This window comes from Macrotis lagotis, chromosome 4 (assembly GCF_037893015.1).
Source record: "Macrotis lagotis isolate mMagLag1 chromosome 4, bilby.v1.9.chrom.fasta, whole genome shotgun sequence".
NCBI classification, from domain to species: domain Eukaryota; kingdom Metazoa; phylum Chordata; class Mammalia; order Peramelemorphia; family Peramelidae; genus Macrotis; species Macrotis lagotis.
In genome coordinates this window covers 152,149,288-152,171,475 of record NC_133661.1, presented here as the reverse complement: position 1 = coordinate 152,171,475, position 22,188 = coordinate 152,149,288, and the positions used below count along the sequence as shown (strand labels likewise).

The 22,188-nt window shown below is 35.5% G+C and overlaps 1 protein-coding gene across 9 annotated transcripts in view; it reads left to right on the top strand.

Annotated features, from left to right (window-relative positions):
• The window catches only part of CSNK1G1 (casein kinase 1 gamma 1), a 248,682-nt gene that overhangs the window by 331 nt on the left and 226,163 nt on the right, over positions 1 to 22,188 (top strand). For 2 of the 9 annotated variants that reach the window (XM_074234378.1, XM_074234374.1), the window contains exon 1: positions 444 to 5,241. The exons of 2 other annotated variants lie outside the window; for them this stretch is intronic. The gene's annotated coding sequence lies outside the window, so the exon portion shown is untranslated. Of the gene's footprint in view, positions 1 to 443; positions 5,454 to 22,188 lie in introns of those variants that run through there. 5 more of the 9 variants (XM_074234376.1, XM_074234372.1, XM_074234379.1 and 2 more) reach the window with 3 other exon arrangements.

The window sequence follows — 22,188 nt, the reverse complement described above, 5'->3', positions numbered from 1 at the left end:
GGCCGGAGGCCTCCCTGCGCGCGCGCGCGTGTGTGTGCGTGTGCGTGTGTGTGTGTGTGTGGTGTGTGTGTGTCTGCGTGTGTGTGTGTGTGTGTGTGTGTGTGTGTGTCTGCGTGTGCGCGCGTGTGTGTGCGGGCCCGGGCCGGCGTCCCTCGGGGGCCCCGGCGCTGTCACCCCGCCCGGGCCGGGCCGCGACGGGACTTCCTCCGGGGTGGGCGCGGCGGGGCCGGGCGGGGAGCCGCCCTTCGCCCCGCGCGGCGCGGCGTCCCGGGGCGGCGGGCTCCCGGGGGACTCCTGCGCTCTTTGGGAACTGTTGCCGGGGAAAGGGACCGGGTCGGCGGCGCCCTGGCCCGGCTCTGGCCGCCGCCGGTGATGCGCCGTCCTGGGGGCGCCGGAGGGCCGAGGGCTTGCGAGGGCTGCCCGGGCTTGCTCAGGCAGGCCTCCCCCAGCCCTTCCTCCCGCCGGGGAGGCCGCCTGCCCCAGTTTAGATGGAGCAGAAGGATCCTCGTCATTTGTGTTCGAATCGGTGACTGAACAGCTAGGCACTATGGTGATAGGTGTCTCAGAATAGATGAGAGGTGAGAATTCACAACTCTCAGGACTTGGTGCCGCTGAATCTTCTTAGTCTTATCAGATTGTGAGACAGAAAACGACCTCCTCCTCCTCCTCCTCCTCACAGCCCCACAGTTGAGCGATGGAGAGGTCTTGGAGATACAATTGAAAGATGGAGGGAATTTGGAGGCTAGTTAAGAGGGGTGCTGGATCCAAGTAACCTTCCAAAGAATGTGTGTCCATCATGGTGAGTGGTTCCCAGATTTTGATCATTAATTTTAAATAGCACAGATTTGAAGAGTTGGTGGCTCCCTAAATCTTCTTAGTATTGAGGTGAAATGTATGCATCGCCATAAAGGATAAAATAAAATTTTTCTTAGATTTTTTTTTTTTTTTGCTTTGTGCACTTATAATAGGAACAAATTTAGTTAGGAGTCATATATTGCATAAATCTTGGAATTCAGAGTTGTATCTGTTGATGAACAGGATATATTTTAAGCCCTAGTTATCTCTAATTTAACTACTAAATCATCTTTTTTACTCGTAGGATTTTATGTGTAAAAGATGATCACATTATCAGCAAAACTTGCTTTGAATTCTTGAAAGTGTATTACTGTAAAAACAAAACGAAACGGAGTCACTATTTTAGCTTATTTATTTTATTAGCAGACTGAAAGAAACACTATGTTTTTGCATTTGGAATGAATTCATTCTCAGTAACTTAATAAAGAGTAGGGCTTTTCAAGGGAAAGTAATCAGCTGGCTTTGAGATAATTTGTAACATCAAATGACTTGATCAAAAGGCAAACTATAAGACAGTTCATTTATTGTTTTGAGATTTGTCATCTGTTGTGTTTTGAGAAAACCACAAGAAAATCTCAATTCTACATTTTTGTTCAACTGTCATTTGAAGGGACTAGCCCACATTTAAGAGAATGTCAAGTATTGTTTTTATTTTATGTCTCTGAAGATTTGAGAGGAGTTTGAAGGATACTTTGCTGTTTAGGTGGCATACTTAGTGTCAGAAATAAAGGAAGTACATGTAAACACAGTTCCTTGAACCAATTGCTTGGCTCTACTGTTGTGCAAATCAGATGTATTATGTAAATGATATAACAGAGGCATAACTGCATACCAAAGTAAATTATTCCCATCACTGTTGTTGTATGGTAAGGCCATTGCTATAGGATCTTTTAAAGATGACTACAATTTTTTAATCTTTTAATGCTAATATTATATTACATCGGAATTTCTCCTAAAGCATATATTGAGGGGAAAAACACATTAAAATTTTTTATTTTATCAGAGGCCTTATGATAGTGCTTTGTTAACTTTGGTAGTTGAGGTCACCTTTTTTTGGTCAGATTCCTATCTCATGACTGTAAAAGTTTGTATAGGAGGAAAGGTAAATAGTTAGTAAATAGTTAGACTACTACTACTACAGTAGATAGTTACAGTAAATACACTAAATAGTTAGACTACTAAAAATTGTTTGCAGTTTCTACAGAAAGGGGTAAGGGCTTTTTTGTTGTTGTTGTTTTAAACTTTTCCATTTCACCAAAAAATATCCTGGGAAGTCATTGTCTATTCTGAGAGATATTTCATTGTCAAATGTACAAATTGAAGATTGGACATTTAATAGTATACCAAAATTTGACATTGAATAGTACCCCCCAAAATAAGGAATTTCTGCTTCAGCACTGAGTTATGACAATAAATCTTAGAAGGCATTTTACTTACTTTTTGATATATTTTGATATATTTTGTACCATTTTGGTGTAATACTACAAATACTACAAATACTTCCTACTACCCCTTCCCCACAAAAAAAAAACAAAAAATAAAAACAAACCAAAACCCAAAGAAGCAGAACATACCTCTAAACTTAATTAAGTCAAACCTTCCCAAACAGCTGGGAGATAGAATGTAACTTTAAGCACCTATAGCCCATCAGCTCTTTTTTAGACAGGAAGGAAGTAGGTTCTAATATCAGTCATCTGAAACCAGCATTAGTTGCTGTATTTGATCTGAATTGTGTTGTGCTTTAGTGTTGTTCTCATTTACAGTATTGTAGTTAGTTGTATTCTGCTGATGTTTTCCCCTGCCTTACTTCATACCAGTTTCCCAGGTTTTTTTGATTTATTCATGTTTGTCATTTGTTAAATTCATATACCACAATTTATTCAGTTGTTTGCTAGTCATGAAGTCAAAAAACTGTTGCTAGTTTTTTTGATACTTCAGTATGGATAATTTTGGTAAGCATGGGACTTTTCTGCTGTCAGTCTCTCCTAAATATTTTTTTAATTTTAGAAAGAAAGAGATAAACTCATTAAAAAATATTCAGCCATAATTTGTGTACCATTGGTAGTTGGTGGACAAATGTTTTAAAATTTTCTGAATTTTGGGGGTTTTTTCCCTTGTCACAAAATGAGGACTTTTTCCTCTTGATCTTGCCATTTTATTTTAAGGATATTGCTATTAAGCAAAGATTTCTTCTCTAATAAAGAATATTATTATTATTATACTGAGATATGAAAGATGTCATAAAGTTTAGAATTCCTGATCTTAGTAGAAAAGCTTTAATTATCTTAAATATGAGAAAGTCAATTTTCTTAAAAAAATTTTGAAATTATAGATTATGATAGGAAAAATTGCCCAAACTTCTGTTTGATGATTTCTGCCTAATATGACATTCTTGAGAAATTAAGGTGGGGGGTGGCTAGGTGGCGCTGTGGATAAAGCACCGGCCCTGGAGCCAGGAGTACCTGGGTTCAAATCTGGTCCTCAGACACTTAATAATTACCTAGCTGTGTGGCCTTGGGCAAGCCACTTAACCCCATTGCCTTGCAAAAACCTAAAACAACAACAACAACAACAACAACAACAACAACAACAATAAAAAAAGAAATTAAGGTAGGAAATGAATATTTGAGCTATATCATTTTATAGTTTGCATATTATTTCTTAAAATACAGAATTGAATTTTGACTTTGACATTATTGGGATTGTGTTCAAACTGGACTCAAGGAAAAGATGAAATGCCATCTGTTTCAGAGATTTTTCCCTCCCCCCCAACCTGTCCATGTCTTTTGTTTTTGGCTTTGAATTTATCAGTTTACTTATGTTTGAAATGTAAAATTCCAAGTAAAATATTATGTAATGTCAGCTATATCGATAAGGGGACCCAACATGTAATGCATTTTGAGACTGAGTTGATCAATATCACATCCAAAAAGGATAGATCTCAGTTAAAGGTTTTTGTTAACCTTTTTGTTAATTAAACATATTTCCTATTTAATTCCATTTACTCAAATCAATAAACCATAATTTTCAGTAACACTTGCCCCATTCTACTTGTTGGTAGGACTCTGAGAAATTGATGTAGAAGTTTTAAATATTCCATAATTTGGATTTTTGTTTTAAATCAGAGGTAAAACTTAAGGAAAATAAGTAATGTAATTGTGGCCCAAAATATTAAAAAGAAATCTTTGCTTTCTGTTGGCCTGTAAATATGCTTGCTACTGATCATCTGCATTAAATTAAACATTCTTAAGTGTAATTTTAGCTTTTTTTCAGTAGGGGTGCCCATGTGAAAAATTCTAACCCTCCCTCCCCATTTTTTTTTTTTTTTTTTTAGGTTTTTGCAAGGCAAATGGGGTAAGTGGCTTGCCCAAGGCCACACAGCTAGGTAATTATTAAGTGTCTGAGACTGGATTTGAACCCAGGTACTCGCACCTCCAAGGCCGGTGCTTTATCCACTGGGACACCTAGCTGCCCATCCCCATTTTCTTTTAATGAGTGCTGCTGAGCAGGTTCCGTAATGACTTCATGGTTTTTTTGGAGTATGGGGTAGGGGACATGGAGCCAAAAAGTTGTGAGTAGGGAGGATGAAGCCAAGTCAGAGATGCCCAGTTGTTGTAGGGTAAGAGGGAAGAAATGACTGGAAGTGTAATCTAGGTCAGAACAAGGACCACAACACAATCCAAGGGGATTCTCAAGGGGGTGATTTCAGTGGGTTGGTTTTGAGACAAGCACTAAAAGTGTCATGCTTGAAAGTTTCCTTGATTCACCCTGTTTTACCCAGTTTTTCTTCCTTGAATGTGGGTGCATTTATATCTGCCTTTTGAAATCTGCTTCTACTTTCTTAATTTGCCTGTGGAATCTCTTTAGCAGGAAAGCTCTCACTATCATTGTTTTTTAAAAATGTTTTATTAATGATTTTTTTTTAACCTCGCTGTTATTTTAAACATTAGATGTACAGGCCCTCCTAATAGAAAGCTCTTGTAACACCAACACATTGATTGCATGTGACAGCATGTGTCTTACTCAGCCCCTGTATGTGTGTGTGTGTGGGGGTGTGCCTCATAATTGGTCCTCTGTAGTCTAGATTGTTCTTGTTTTTCATGGCAACACAAACTAACTATACAGTTCACAGCTATAGTTGTAGTTTACTTCTGGAAACCAACCTCACACCTCTGGGAAATAATGAAGTAGAAAGTAGAAAATGGCTGTTGTGGAAACAAATAGAGGTCTGAAGAGAGTCAGCCATCCTGACAGAATGCATCAACACGTCAGAATTTTAGGCCTGGAAGGAAATTTTAGCTGTTGTCTAATCCAAACCCATCCTTTTACAGATGAGGAAATCCAAGGCTAGGAAGGTTGTGGTTTTTGCTCAAGGTTATGCAGCTAGTAAGTAACTGCCACGTTGAACTTGTGTGTTCCTCAGCACCCTTTCTTTGAAACCGTATCTGACTCTTAGCAAATGACCTTGTGAGGAAAATTAAATGGGAAGGATAGCAATGCCACTATCCTATTTGAGGACAGATGGGAGAGAAATAAGGTAGCAGTCACTCTTCAGGAGTATGTTCAGCTCCACAGGAAGAGACTTTGCCAAGATGGAGGTAGGAGTTACCTTTTCCCAGTCTGTTCAGTTGGTGAATCCCAGCTTTTCTCTTTTTTTTTTTTGTGGGAAAATGGGGTTAATTTACTTGCCCAGGATCTCTCAGCTATTAAATATCGAGTGTCTGAGGCTGGATTGGTGCTCTATTCACTGTGACATTTTGTTGCTGGGGGGGGGGTGCACTCCCCAGTTTTTCTCTTAAAGATTCCTAGATTTGGAAAGGATCTTAGAGGTGATTGAATCCACTCCCCTCCCTCTCCTCTTTCAGATGAGGAAGTTGAAGCCCTTTTGAGTTTGTGTAATTTACCTAAGGTCACACAGGTAAGCAAGGTTGAACTCATTCCCTAGAACTCCAAATCCAATGTCCTTTGCACTGTACCTACTACTCTGATTTCACATCTGTTCTGTCTGAATTGTAACTCAAAGCTCCCTTTATGCAGACCACCTCTCCTGGATCCTTCAATCAATAATGACTTTCCTTTTCAGATTTTTTTTTTTATGTTTTTTCAAGGCAAATGGGGTTAAGTGGCTTGCCCAAGGCCACACAGCTAGGTAATTATTAAGTGTCTGAGACAAGTTTTGAACCCAGGCACTCGTGACTCCAGGGCTGGTGCTTTATCCACTGAGCCACCTAGCCGCCCCAAGAAGTCTTTTAGTTTTTGCAAGGCAATGGGGTTAAGTGGCCTGCCCAAGGCCACCTGGCTAGGTAATTATTAAGTATCTGAGGTCAGATTTGAATTCAGGTACTTCTGACTCCAAGGCCAGTGCTCTATCCATTGCACCACCTAGCCGCCCCTGAGAGGTGCAACTTTTAACAGTGCTAAGATCAACATATGTAGATAGTGGCAGAATCATAAATGCAATTCATGTATTCTAGGAATAAATCCATCATGTAAGTCTTACCAGTGTGATAGTGTGTGACAGTCCTGAGTTGCTTCACTTGCCCAATTATTTCTGATTATATTGTGTATGTACCTATTTGTCTCACATGTTAGTCTACTCTTCTTGAGGGAAGGTATTATAGGTTTTTTTTTGTTTTTTTTTTGCTTTTTTTCCTATTCCCAGAAGTTAGTCAAGTACTTGCTCATAATATTTAATATATTCTTGTTGATTGAATGGATCTTTATTATGAGTGGTGAATATTTTGCTTCTCATAAAGTGTGTCTGGATTAATCTCATTTGCTTAGTTTTGTGGTGATTAATAGATTTTTAAAGGAATGATCCCCAGATGTCTCAAATGGAGTTAACTTGATCCATTTACTCTTTTATTGTAGTTCACAATCCCTTACTTAACCTAGACATACAATATTTGAATAGATTAGAAAGTATTAATTATATTCTTTCTGTTCTTTCCCCTCTATTTTGACCAGATCAGTAATTTTATTTGTATCCGGGATTCTTTATTAAGAAATTAACTTCACCAATGTACCCTAAAACTTGCTCTGCATTTAATAGTCTGAGACTTGAAAGAGCTGCTAGGAGCATTAGAGAGCAATAGAGTCACATTGCTCTGAATTGAAAGACTAGTATGTCAGAACCTACCTCTTTCTGGCTCCCAGAGCAGTTCTCCACCTGTATTAACAGACTTTCCCCCATTATTGAGTTTTAATGAACACTATTCCATTTGTTTATCAGATTAAATAATATAATCCCCTCTATACTTGAGTTTACATTAATAATAATGGACAGGATTGTCGCTAAGTAAAAATATAAGGTTACTCACTAGATCTCATTTTAGTGCCACCTTTAGCTAAACTATTAACCAGAACTGTTACTCTTCACCAAGTTGAGCTTTACCTTCATTTCCTAAAGCTTTCCCCCTACTGTAGTGGAAAAGAGAGCTAAAGTTGGAATGAAGAGAGACCTGGATTTGATTCTCATCTAGATAACTGGCTGATCTTGATTTCTTTTAAGTCTTAACTTTTGTACCTCAGTTTTCTCCTGTAAAATGAGATAATAATAATAGTTGTACTTCACCAGGTTATTGTGAAGATAAAGGGAGATAATGTTTGTAAACACTTCACAAACCTTAAAGAACTATTTAACTAATAGTTATTATTACTTAGGTCCTCATGAACACAGGGAAGAAAGAAAAACAAAGGGCCAGATTATGACAAATATAATATCAGTTTTTGAATTACGGAAAACTGATCAATTTTTATTGTAGTATTAATTGTTATTGATCCTATTTTCAGTGTAAGATAGAAAATTCAGTTGTACTCCTTAATGATGAAGATTTACTGCTTTGTCTCTATAAGCCTCTTTTGTTCATGAATTTAAGATTTCCTTAATCTCTAAGCACTACACCACCCACCCCATTCACCCCTTGTTTTGGAGTTGATGTTCCACTGTTCTATTTTATTTAACTTTATGACACTTTGTGTTCCTAAAAGTGTTGTTTGGTATATGTCTATTTTATTAAAGTGTATAAGTTAATTTTTTTAGGGTTTTTTTTTTTTTTTTTAGTATTTCATGACATCTTTTATGAGAATTGGATAGATACCCTTTCTTGTTTTTTGAACCAAGTGTAGCAATCATTTATCTAAGAAAAGCATAATTTAGAATTTTTTTGTTACTCCATTTCTTGGTTACAAAAATGTGATTTTTTTTAAAAAGACTGAATTTGGGGTGTGTAAGCAGGATATTATCAGATACATGGTATGTGATGTATACTATAAAGTCATGAGACAGCTGCAAATAAAATGGAACTTAAAACAATGGATTTGAATGTTTAATTTCATAACTAAATTATCTTTGTTCTATCTCTCTTATACTTTCTACTTGAATGTTATTGTGGCACAAGGTCTTATATTTGCAGATTTTTGGCCAGTGCTTTGGGTGTGCTACTTACTGCTTCACTTGTTGAAGATTATCCAGAAGCTGCAGCTGGCAGTCTGAGGAAGAATTGTTTTGGATGGTGTGTGCTCTGTTGGTCTGCCTGTTTTTGACTATGTAACTCAAGATTATAGTTTTAATCTTTAAGGATAAATATAGCGATTACCATTTCTAAATTAACTTAACTTATCATAATGTGCTCAGTCTTTCTTTCAGTCCTGAAATTGATCTTTTAGAATTCTGGATGGGTTTTAAATCAGGTTTTTTTTTTTATCAACTTTTATCAATTCACTGAAGTCCAAATTAAGTAAGAATAATGAAAGATTTGTTTGATAACTTGGTATTTGGTAGTTAAGCATTGTTTTATCAGTTTGACTATTAATATACTTTGAGGAACTGTTGATTATGGAAACACATAGATTTTTTTTTCGGAAACAGATTTCACAGGAATTTATGATTTACAAATTAGTTTTTAACAATTCATTTTTATTTTTATAATAGCTATATTTTTAGAATGTCCTACCTAGATTATAAACTTTTAGAAGAGACCTTCGACATGATTTAATGTTCAACCTAACCTCCTCTGTTTTTTAACTGAGGAAACTTGAGACCCAAGAAATTCGTGATATGCCCTAAAATCATAGTTTATTGCAGTCAGGCTGAGGATCCTAGTCTCTTGACTTAATGAATTGTAATTTCATCTATTTCAGAGTCTTCGGTGTGCTTAATGTACAGTAATGTGTTTGAATTTTTTTTTAAAGAATCAAATTTCCTGGAGAATCTTAAGGTGTGAATTATTAAAATTGCTATAGTAATTTCCATTGTCTATAAGTTTTACCTGATTTTCTCATGATACTAGTTAATGTATAATGTATAACAGTTATGAAGTAACACTTCTTTTGTATTATGCAATCTTCAGATGGATTTGGATGCGCAGTATAGGATATAGTGTTAGAGCTTGAGTCAGGAATACCTGAGTTCAAATTCTGACTCTAAAACTTCAGTAGCTCTTTATGTGATCACAGTCAATCAGTCACTTAACATTTATTAAGTACTTACTGGGTGCCAGGTACTCTGCTAAATTCTCAGAATATAGTCCCTGCCCTCAATGATCTTACAGTCTAATGGGGGAGATTATAGAACAATAAACATTTACAAAAAGGAAATGATGTTGAGGTTTGTCCAATGTTCTTGAAGAGGAGGACCATGACACCAGGTAGGTGAGTGGCCAGATATGAATCAGGATGACAGGAGATACCCGAGATGTGAGACCACCAGAGTTAAGTGACTTGCCCAAGGTCACACAGCTAGTAAGTGTCAAGTGTCTGAGGTCAGATTTGAACTCGCGTCCTCCTGACTCCAAGGCCAGTGCTCCATCTACTTGGCAACCTAGTTCCCCAATAAAGGAATAGGAGATAATTAACAGAAGGCAATGAAATGAAGAGTGATTGGTCAAGGCTTCTTGTAGAAGGTGGGTTTTTATTGAGATTTAAAGAAAGCCAGGGAGGTCTGTAGTCAGAGCAGAAGAGGGAGATTGTTACAGTCATGGGGGACAGCTAGGAAAAAACACCCTGAGCAGATAGATGGAATGTCTTGTTCCTGGAACAGCCAGGAGACCAGGATCACTGAATCAAAGAGTACAAGTTTGAGGAGTAAGGTATAAGAAGGCTGGAAAGATTGGAGCAGACTAAAGTTGTATTTTTTTTTTTTTTAGTATTTTTTTTTGGCAAGGCAAATAGGGTTAAGTGGCATGCCCAAGGCCACACAGCTAGGCAATTATTAAGTGTCTGAGACCTGATTTGAACCCAGGTACTCCTGACTCCAGGGCTGGTGCTTTATCCATACGCAACCTAGCTACCTCAGGAGCAGACTAAAGTATAAAGGACTTTGAATGCCTAGCAGAGCATTTTGTATTTGATCCTGGAATATTGAATATATGTGTGTGTATATGTGTAAGTATTTGTATATATCTGTATACATATGTAAATATAAATTTCTAAATATATCATTTGCTCCTATGAATGGCAAGGTGATGTCCTGATTTTAAAACTGTTGCCAGTCAGGTATGAGCAGGTCTGAAAGCAAAGTCCATTGAGACTAATCTCAATTAGTTAGGATATTTTGGGTTGTTGCATTATTTCACCAGATATCAAATGCTGGTGATTGATGATGCACAGTGGTGCCTTCCTGATGTGGCAAGAAGTGTAGCAGTTTAAGGCCAAAAGACTCCCACAGCAGCCAAATCATCTCCAGTAGTTCTATTTCCTATTAATCAGGCCATGGAGTGCTAAGGTTCTGGTAAAAGCAGGTGAAAAAAGGATGTTTTGCACAGCATATTTCTCACTAAAATAAACATAATTGTGCAACTCACATCACCAGTCACTTACTTGGGTGGAGTGATCCTCTTTGATATCAAAAGACTAATAGTAGTATTTGATTTTTGGAGGAAATAGGAAGCCACTGGAGTTTATTGAGTAGAGGGTCTGACATGGTTGGACCTGCAGTTAGGAAAGGCAAATTACTTCACTTTTTGAACATTAATTTCCTTTTCATTTTAAAAATGAAATTTAACAATCTTTCCTTAAATATCTATGCAATACAGTGCTAGTTTCTGGTAATATAAGACCAAAATGAAAAAACAATTCTTTACCTTAGGATGCTTAAACTTAAATAATACCTACTTCATAAAATCTTTTCAAAATTATTTGCAAATTTTAAATTACAATAAAAATGTCAGTTATGATTCCAGTTACAGGTTTAAAAAAGTCTATGAGTTTAACAGTAATAAGAGCAGTATTTTATCTTCTTATTTTTGTTAGGACCTACCAGAGATTATGTTTCTTTCTTGGTCTGGAAATTCAGGATCATACATATCATCAAAATTGGACTTTTTTGGCGTTTATCAGATTCGTAGCCAACAAGTAGTAATTTTGCCTTTATGGAAATGTATTTTTAATGTACTACTTACTTTTTCAGAGCTGAGATATATGTTAGTGTTTGATTACACAAAGAACAATAGCTCCTTTAAATATAATGATATAGTCATACAACCAGAATATATATTATTATGTAAAAACTCAAAATATATGTTAATTTGATATGGAGCCTGTAAATTCTGGACTTGAGAAAGAGATACTATATCAATTGAGAAAAACAAATAGAACCATTCAGAGGTTTGATTTTTTTTCATATATTTGATCATGTTAACTGTTTTGAAAGCATTTTTACTGAATTTCATTCCTGCTATTATTTACTTAGTGAAAATTACTGAAGCTCCTATGTAGTACTGATCATTTTTTATTGTTCTTCATAGGATGGTGAAATGAATTAGTATTTTGCTTCTCATTTTATATCCTGGTTAATTGACTCTCTTAGGATATTGAAATAAGTTAGGCAGGAAAATTAGAGTAGAGAAATTTTAATTTCAGTTAAGTAAAAAGTTTTGTTGAACACCAGAGAAGATCTGAGCATCATTTTAGATGAATCTGTGCGACTGAATTAACCCAGGTATAGTCTTGATGACACTGAAAAGGGCTAGTCTGGTTAGAATCAGTGTGTATTAGAGGAATCATGGAAACTAAGGTTGTATAGGTGGAACCATTCTATAGAGAATCTTGACAATCAGGCCTGAAGTGATTTGATACTATAACAAGAAGGGAGCTACTAAAAGTTTTTGAGTAAGTGATAAGATTAATGCCTTTCAAAATACTTTGAAAAGTGTATTACAATATTGATAGGATTATGCCCCAAAGAGATCAAAGAAAGAAAGAAACCATATTTATAGCAGCCCTTTTTGCAATGGAAAATAATTAGAAACTGAGGAGGGGAGGATAACCTTCAATTGAGGAATGACCGAACAAAAGAAATTTGTATATGAAAATGATGCCTCTAGTATTATGCTGATAATAGGTATAGTGATAAAAGGTATAGTTTCAGAGAAACTTGGGAAGACACATATGGATTGATTGATGCAAAGTGGAGTGAGCAGAATAGTCTACACGGTAACAATTTTGTGAAGATAATCAACTATGAAAGATTTTAGTAACTCTTATCAGTTCATCATAGTTCCAAAGGATTTATAATGAAACTTACGGTCCACCTCCAGATAGAGTACCGGGGAGCTCATTGCAGACTGAAACATGTTTTTTCTTTCTTGCTTTTTTTGGGGGGGGATGATGGTGATGATTGTGGTGGAAACTTAGTTAATACAAAAACTTTTTTTTCATGTCTGTCCATACATGTATTGGGTTTTGTTTTTTTTGCCTTCTTCCTGGGTGAGTGAGGGGGTAGAGGGATAGGGAGAGATTTGGAATTGAATGAAAGGATTTTATTTTTAAATAAAATTTTAACACCTACTTTAAAAATTTAAATTAAATTAAATTCACATGCTGTTGATTGATGATGCGAGGTGGTACCTTCATGATATGGGAGGAAGTGTAGCAGTTTAAAGCCAAGAGACTCCCAAGTTTAAAAACTTTAATTAAATTTAAAAAGTGCAAAGCACTGTATAAAGTACTAATTGAAATTAAGATTGGAATCAAGAACATTAATTAAAAGATTAATCCAGGTGTGAGATGATGAGATCTAGCTTTGTGCAAGAAAAACAGAATGAAAGACCAAATGAAACATTTTGAAGGACAAATGGATCATATTGGGAAATGGAATAAGTGTGAAGTATGAAGAAAGAAAGATGAGTGACAGGTGACAGGGAGGTTTTGCTTCTGGGTAGGGGAAACAGACGAAAATAAAATAGTTTTTGCCCTCAAGAGCTTACCTTCTATCAGAGGAAACAACATGTACACATGATGAAAAATAAAATAAATGGAAAGCAATTACAAGGTAATTTTTTGGAATGGCAGAGGAGAACACTTAAAAGCTCAGACTGTCAGAAAGGCCTTAAATGAAAGGTGGCATCTGAGTTCAGTTTTTGAGGAGGAAGACCAAGAATCTATCAGGCAAAGGTAAGGAGTAATTCAGAAATGATGGGATTCTCCAGAGGGAGAATATATTTGACAGGGACATAGAGGAGCTAGAAAGAAGAGTGGGTTTGGTGGGGAAAGATAAGGAATCTCTTTTGGAAAAGCTCAGTTTGACATGTGGGAGAAATTTGCAGAGATGAGCATTGAACCTGAACCCATGGGAGCTAATGAGATAATAGGGAGGAGAGGATCCCAGGAGAGGTAGAACCTTGGAATATACCCATAGTTACAGGTAGAAAATGAAATATCTCACAGAGAAGGTAAAAAAGGAAAACCAAAAAAGAACAGTGTAATAGAAAACCCAGAGGAGAGAGTATCCAGGAAGCTAGAGTGTGGTTAGATGCTGACTAGGTAAACCTTTTTCTTCCCTCTCCCAGTTGAGCTTTTGTTTTTTCATCTTCTGGGAGTGTGATTTTTCAAATTCAATTATACCCTCAAAATAGTCTCTTACCTTATCCTCCCCAAAGCAACTTTATAAGTTCCAAATAGTTTAGGAATGATATTAGCAGAATACTCAGTGAAACATTCCAGTGTTATTTTTTCCTCTGAGGTGAGAGGAAGTAAAGTACCAAATTAGGAATTTTAAAATCTTTTATAAGCAGATTTTATCCCTCAAGTTCCTACAGAATAACTTATCTTTGGTCACATAAAACATTTTCAAATTTTGCTGTTATCTAGTTTTAGTCTTTATTTCTTATCAGACTTGTATAAATATTTTACTTTTTTTTGACTCAGTCTTTAAAAATTTCTTATAACCTAAGTATCCATGCAAACTTAAAAATTATTTTTTTCAATTACATGTGAGAATAAGTTTTTAACACTTAAAAAAATTAAGTTTTCTTCTTTTTTCTCCCATCTCTCCAAGACAGTAAGCAAACAGATTGTGTGGGATAAAAATACTATAAAAAAACACTAAAGAAAATTTTCAGAGACTAGTTTGAGCAAAAGGAAGTTTTTATTTGCTTTTCTTTAGAGAAGGGCAGACTCATGATCAAAGAGCTGCACCCAAAGAACAATCAAGCAAGATTATATAGGTCCTAACACAGGTACCCCTCCCTAACTACCTTCTTTAACTCATTGGCTGAATCTCTGGAGACACAATCTTTTTCATGGAAAATCTATCCCAGCAACAAACAGAAAAAAATGAAATATTTTATAATATTTTTCCCACCTGATGGGTGAAGTAACTTGGGACCTTTATCACTGTCTTAAAGCAATAATGTCTATGGTTAGCCTGTCCTCCCAGTTTGCAAAAAATAGTCTTATCATAAAGCAGGTGACTCATGAGCTTGTCTTGGGGAATGCAAGGTCTTTTTAAGAATAACCCAATATTATTATTATTATTAATAATAATAATTTATTTTTCTTAATATTTCTTAACCCTGAGAGAACTCTTCATTAGGAATATTAATCCTGTGAGAGTTTTACTGGGAATATTCCACTCAGTCTCCTCTTATTTCTTAATATACATATATACATCCATCCATACATAAATAAATATACACGTGTGTGGGTGTGTGTGTATATACATACACACACATATATATGTGTGTGTGTATATATATATATATATATATATAGAGAGAGAGAGAGAGAGAGAGAGAGAGAGAGAGAAAACATCTGAAGTCTTCCCACACTCTCCCCCCCTCAGGTTCTATTTTCTCTTCTTGTCCACTTGGGACCCATATTTTTCTTGGAACCCCTTGATCAAACAACTCATACATACACATAAACTCAATAGAGAAAGATGAACTCATCCGGGGTCTCAACATCTTTTTGTATCTGCAGAGTTCATTCCAATCTCCAATTTGGATGACTTAAGATCTTGTCTTCTAGTAAAGGAACTACTTAACACATTGACTTAGACTTATGTTTCCATCATTAGACCACAAAATTCTAGAGCTATTACAGTTTGACTTACTGTCATGCTGATATACATACTTCACTTTAACAAAAAACTCATTGTAAACCTTTTACCCATGCCAGTGTTACAATATAAACATAATTTCTTCTTCTTAAATAACATATTAAATAAGCTGTTTTGGTCTTCTATATACATATTCCCTTTCATAAACATGAGGTGAAAAATCAAAGCCTTTCACCAACTCTGTGGGCCAAAAAGACCTTGAGAGATAAAAACCTGTTGTCACGGTATTCTCTAGCTTTCTCGTAACAAATCTTTATAAATGTGATAACTTAAATCTCAATTCATTATTTGTTATTGTAACACAATTTTGTATAGTAATTTTTGTGTAACACAAAAAGAAAGTTTAGTTTGAATCTGTTCTTATACAAAATTTACAAATTATTCATAACAAATTTCAAATTCATGTATATTTCCTTTATTCTCCTAGAATTTTGCAACCCAGAAAAATTCTTAAGACAGATGTTTCCAAAAATCCCTTTTTATGGTTGTAAGATTTTCTTTAAACTTCTCTTAATAATCTTATAAATTCCAAAACTCTTATCCCAGATAACCGTAAATTGTCTTTTCAGATAGTTTGTAAATTTTTCTTATCTTTATTAGTGCAATTCTAACTTCTCAGTGCTCTTAACTTATAAGAGCTTTTTATCCTCACTGACCAACATTTCTTAATATTAGAGCATTTTATGTTCTGGGACTTGGAGGAAGTGTGTACTAATTCTTTACCTTTACTGTTTATCATTCCTCACTACCCTAAGTTTTTCCAGATACATGAACTATATACCCCAAGCACATTTTGAATCTGTGTAAATATTACCTCCCCCCACTTATTAGCAATTTTAAAGCTTGATTAAGAGCATATAACTCACAAGTCTGGGCTGATAATGGTTTTAGCAGTCTCCCAGCCTCTCTATCAAGGCCATTCTGTCCCTAACTATTACAGCATATCCATTAATTCTTTTTCCTTCTATGATTCTGGAATAGCCATAAAACATTTACAGACCCCTTAATTCAGGTTACTTGTATTTTCAGATTACTTTGTACAAAAGATTATCATGTTATAGAAGAAACAATTAGAAATTTGAATTTGAAGAAACAATTAACATTTACCTAGCAATTGCTTTCATATCAAACATTTCATATTATGGGGTTTATTACTTTCCAATTAAGTCACTGACAGGTAATGCAAAAAATGGCAGTGTAATGCAATTTCCAGATTACCTTAATCTTATATTCATATCTCCATTTGAACTTTTAACTTTCTATACCTTTTTTTTTCTTTCTTACACTGATTTTAAATTCATCTCACAAAGCTCCCAAAATCCCAAAATCAATCCTTTTACTTATACAAGTCAAACCTATTCATCCTTATTGTCTACAAGCTCTAACCAACTTCCATACTTAACAAAAGGTTCAAGACCCCAACCTTCTCTATGCCTTTTCATTTTTTCCAAGCAATCCTTAATTCTCTTCCCAAGTGTCTGAAAACTTAAATTACTCAGACTATACAACTTACATTTTTCCCTTAATATACTATTCGGCTATTCTTTTCCATTAACTCTTTTTGATTTTAGTACATGCTATTGTGAACTAGAGTCACATAGCCCATTTATTTATTTATTTATTTGTTTGTTTGTTTGTTTGTTTTATTTATTCATTCATTCATTAATTTATTTATTTTGCAAGGCAGTGGGGTTAAGTGATTTGCTCAGGGTCACTTAAGTGTCTGAGTTGGATATGAACTCAGGTCCTTCTGACTCCAGGGCCTTGCTCTATCACCTGTGACATCTAGCTGCCCCACATAGCTTATTTAAAACTTTTATTTGACAACTATAAAAACCACTTAATTGATTCTACTTTTCACAGTACTTTTTCCATTCAAAGGTTTTATATTTAGCATTTCTTGATTTTAATTGGTCAAACTTTTGAGAAGTCAAATAGCCACTCAAAAAAAATCTCACAGCCTATTTGGAATTTCCCCTGCCACGCCCCCCCAATAGAATAAACCACATAACTTCTCCCAAAGGTGGATCGCCCTAAATCTTTTCTGGGGGCTCTTCTGTTCTTAAATTCTCAGTTTTCCCATTATTTTCTGTAATATCTAACATTTTCAGAAGCTATATAATAAATTCCTGAGGCTGTAATGTTACCATAGAGTAAACTTGGATTCATTCTGTTTCCTTTTTTTTCTGGCATTCTTTTATAATCATTATTATATGCTTTAAATTATATTCTTTTTTTTTTAAGTTTTTGCAAGGCAATGGGGTGGTGGCTTGCCCAAGGCCACAAGGCTCTAGGTAACTATTATGTGTCTGAAGCTGGATTTGAACTCAGGTGCTCCTGACTCCAAGGCCAGTGTTCTATCCACTGTGCTACCTAGCCACCCCATTTAAATTATATTCTTTAAAATCTACCTGGCTCTCTTGTCTCTCTGGAAGTTACTTCCTCAGAGCTTTCTCAATGTAAAATAGCTTTTCTTTTTCTTTTTTCTTTTTAGATTTTTTTCCAAGGCAGTGGGGTTAAGTGGCTTGCCCAAGGCCACACGGCTAGGTAATTATTAAGTGTGTGAGGTCGGATTTGAGCCCAGGTACTCCTGACTCCAAGGCCGGTGCTCTATTCACTGTGCCACCTAGTTGCCCCTATGTTTTCTTTTAAGACCAAATAAATTCCTTTTTTTTTTTTTTTAACATTTATCTTACCAGGTCTTCATGAAACAATTCTCTCTCTCTCTCTCTCTTGCTCCCCCTCCTCCTTTTTCTTGAATTTTACCATTTTTTCCCCCTAATCTCACTTCTCTCCTCCTACCCTCCACAGAAGGCAGTCTGTTAGTCTTTACATTGTTAGCATGGTATACATTGATCCTAGTTGAATGTGATGAGAGAGGAATCATATCCTTAAGTAAAAAAATAAAATATAAGAGATAGTAAAATTATATAATAAGATAACCTTTTTTTCTTTTTAAATTAAAGGTAATAGTCTTTGGTCTTTGTTCAGACTCCATAATTCTTTCTCTGGATACAGATGGTATTCTCTATCACAGATATCCCAAAATTGTGCATGATTATTGCACTGATGGAATGAGCAACTTTATTAAGGTTGATTATTACCCCTATGTTGCTGTTAGGGTGTACAGTGTTCTTCTGGTTCTACTCATCTCATGCCTTAAGGGATCTGCCTGGGTACTAAATCACAAGTTTGCTGAAATTATCAACATGGTGCACCTGCTCATATTTTTGTCCAGGAGAGTCTTAAGGAGAGGATTGTTTCCTGGCTAATGCAACAAACTGTATGGGATAAAAATACACTAAAGAAAATTTTCAGAGACTAGTCTGAGCAAAAGAAAGTTTTTATTTGCTTTTCTCGAGAGAAGGGCAGACTCATGATCAAAGATCTGCACCTAAAGCAGTAGTTCCAAAGGCCAGTCAAGAAAGATTATATAGGTCCTAACACAGGTCCCCTCTCTAACCACCTTCTCCTTTAACCCATTGACTGAGTCTCCGGAGGCACAATCTTATTCATGGAAAATCTACCCCAGCAAAAGACACAGAGAAAATAGTGAAATGTTTTCATGATATTTTTCCTACCAGATGAGTGAGGTAACTTGGGATCTTCATCACTATCTTAATGAAATAATGTTAGACTGTCCTCACAATTTGCAAAAATCATCTTTTATCATAAAGCAGGTGGCTCATGAACTTCTCTTTTGGAATGCAAAGTCTTTGTAGGAATAACCCGATGGTAGTAGTAGTAGTAGTAGTAGTGGTAGTAGTAGCAGCAGCAGCAGTAGTAATAATAATAATAATAATAATAATAATAATAATAATAATAACAACAACAACAATTTGCTTTTCTAATATTTCTTAACCCTGAGAGGGCTCTTCACTAGGAATATTAACCCTGTGAGGGTTTGACTGGGAATATTCCACTGAAGACCAAATTAACTGTTAAAAAATAAAAGTGAAAAATAGCTTGTTTCTGTCTATATTCAGATTTTATCCATTCTTTTCCTGGAGTTGGCTAACATTTTTCATCATGAGTTCCTCAGAATTGCCTTGGATCAATGTCTTGCTGAGTCATTTACAGTTGAACATCCTACAATATTGCTGTTCTGTAAAATGTTCTCCTGGTTCTATTTACTTTGATTTTCATCAGTTCCTGTAAGTCTTTCCAAGTTTTTCTGAAAGTCTTTTGCTTATCACTTCTTAATGCAAAGAAATATTTCATCACCATCATGTACCACAATTTGTTCAGCCATTTCCCAGTTAATGGACATCTCTTCAATTTCCAGTTCTTTGCCATCACAAAAAGAGCTATCAATATTTTTGGGCAAATAAGTTCTTGTCTTTGTTTTTCAAATCTTTTGAGTAATCCATGTGAAATTGGAGGATATGGATATGAAACTGTCTTTTGTATATATAAACATCTCAATTATAATTCTATGCAAATTCACAATTAGATGGGGGGATAGGTATAACAAACAACAATACAAATTTAGGGAAAACCATTTACTGTTGGTCATGCCATCCATTATTTCTTTTTTGGTAGAGATCAAGTTCTCAGAGGCCCAAAACCTTGGACTTATATCTAAGCACTTTGTCTTCGCACTTCACTCAGTGCCTGTTAGGCACTTGGAAAATGTTCATTGAATCTAGGAACATTTAGTGAAGTATACAGCTCTGTATATGTGTAACATGACTTTACATCATTGATCATTAGTCTGCTGGACTTGAAGAAATTTTTCCCTTTCTCTTTGATCTCGAAGCACAAGTGACTGTAAAAAGGATTGTGTTCTGTATTGTTTTGAATGTAACTTCCAGGGGTGTCCTGAATTAATAGCATACATCTCTTTATATACTGCACTTTGAACTGAGGTTACACTCTTTGTATTAAAGTATAAAATCCAGTTTAATAAGATACTTGAAAGCTTCACAAATTTACTATGAATTTTTTAATTTTTTTCAAAGCTTGTCTCAGTTACCACTTTCTACTTGCAGCCCTTCCTGATTTTCCCCTACTCTTGCTGTGAATGCATCCCTCACAAAATTATCTTGCATTTATTTTACATATATTTTGCAATTGTTTATGTATATATGCTTATTCATTGTCACACACTGTCTCTCATTTGTTAAATAGTATGTGCTTAAGAGCATAGATGAGGACGGAATGCATTCCAAGCATGAAGAAATACTTATTCAGAGGCATTAAGGAGATTGAATATTATATGTGAGGTTTGGTTTGACTTGACCAAATACATTTTAAAGGGAAATAAAGTATACTTGTGAGGTTAGAATGTTTATTAAAAAGTCTAGGAAAGATAACTTGGAGAGCCAAGTTTTAAAGGACTTTAAATCCTACAGAGGAGTGATTTTGATCCTACAGGTAGTAGGGAGTTAGGAGAATTTTGAAGTCAAACATGTGCTTTAGAAATGTTTAGCATTAGTGTTTGTGTGGAGGACTTGGATGAGAGAGTCTTGAGAGGCAAGATCAGTTCAAGAGATGCTGCAATAATTCAGGTGAGAGTTATTGGAGGTCTGAACTAGTGTGGTTTCCATATGAGTAGAGAGAAGGGATTGGATAAGGAGAAATGTTATGGAGATTGAATCATCAAGACTTAGCACTGAATTGAATCTGAGGTGGGTTGGGTTTGTGAGAGGATGAATAGTGGAAGGGTGTGAACTAGAGAAGTTCAAAAGAGTGATGAGTTTTGAGGAAAAGATCACTTTTGTTTTAGGACATATCAAATTAATAGGAGAGTTGGTGCTTTTGAAACTAATTTGAGATGAAGGGAATTTTGACTAACATAAGCCAGATAAAAATGAATAACATAAGTAAATTCTCCCTCAACTGTCTTTCCCTGAAAGTTTTTACTTCGTGATAGGAAAATATTCTCAATTTATAATTGGGGAAGTAGGAAAAAAAGAACCTTTCTCTTGGCCATATCCAGTGAATGACTAGTTTAGGATTATAACTTAACATTTTTAATCTGCAGTTTACTTTTTAGAATTGGAATAAACTATTTTTTCTATTGAAATTTTTTCTTTTTCATTTTTTTCTTTTGTTCTCATTTTGTATTATCTAGATTAAGAAAAAATTCCATGTCTCACAATTAGTTTTTTTAATAACCTTGAGCATGATAGTTCTGCAGGATAGACTAGTAGTTTTGTAAAACTCAATTTACTGGGGGTGGCTGGGTTGCATATTGAATAGAGCACCGGCCTTGGAGTCAGGAGTACCTGGGTTCAAATCTGACCTCCCAGACACTTAATAATTACCTAGCCATGTGGCCTTGGGCAAGCCACTTAACCCCATTGCCTTGAAAAATCTAAAAAAAACCCCCTCAATTTACTTCTTAAAACTTAAGAGCTTTACGTGTCAACTTTCAGGTAGGCCAAGTTCTTTTTAAGCCCTGTAGTAGCCATGTTTACTAGTTTACAGAGAACCAGGAGAATTCTTTTCTTTTCTGGAATGAAATGGCTTAGCAACATTTTTTGTATTTGACTTTTCTAACAGATCAGGTCTTATTTAGGCAATAAATGATACGCTGCATTCAAATTCATTATTGGAAGGATATCAAAATGCCAATGCTAGAGGTATTTTTTGTTGAAATTCTCAGTTTACTAGTCTGACAATACAATGAACACACAATAATAACAGCATAGTTATGATAAAGTGCACAGTATATTAATGTGAACTGATATAGAAATTCTTTTGTAGAGTTCAAATCAGTGCAGCATCACCTATAGGTGAGGCCTTTCAAACAATTTTTTTTTGTTGAGGCAGCTATATATATCATAGTGGATCAACCATTGGGATCACTTGTGTGATCCTGGACAAGATGGCTGCTGTCTGCTGTTATGAAGTTCAAATGATATCATATTTTAAAAGTGCTTAGCTCAACATCTGGCCCATAGCAAGTGGCTATCCATATAAAGGTCAGATATTACTATTATTATTAAACGAAATTGTATTTACCAAACCTCAGAACACCTTAAGATCTT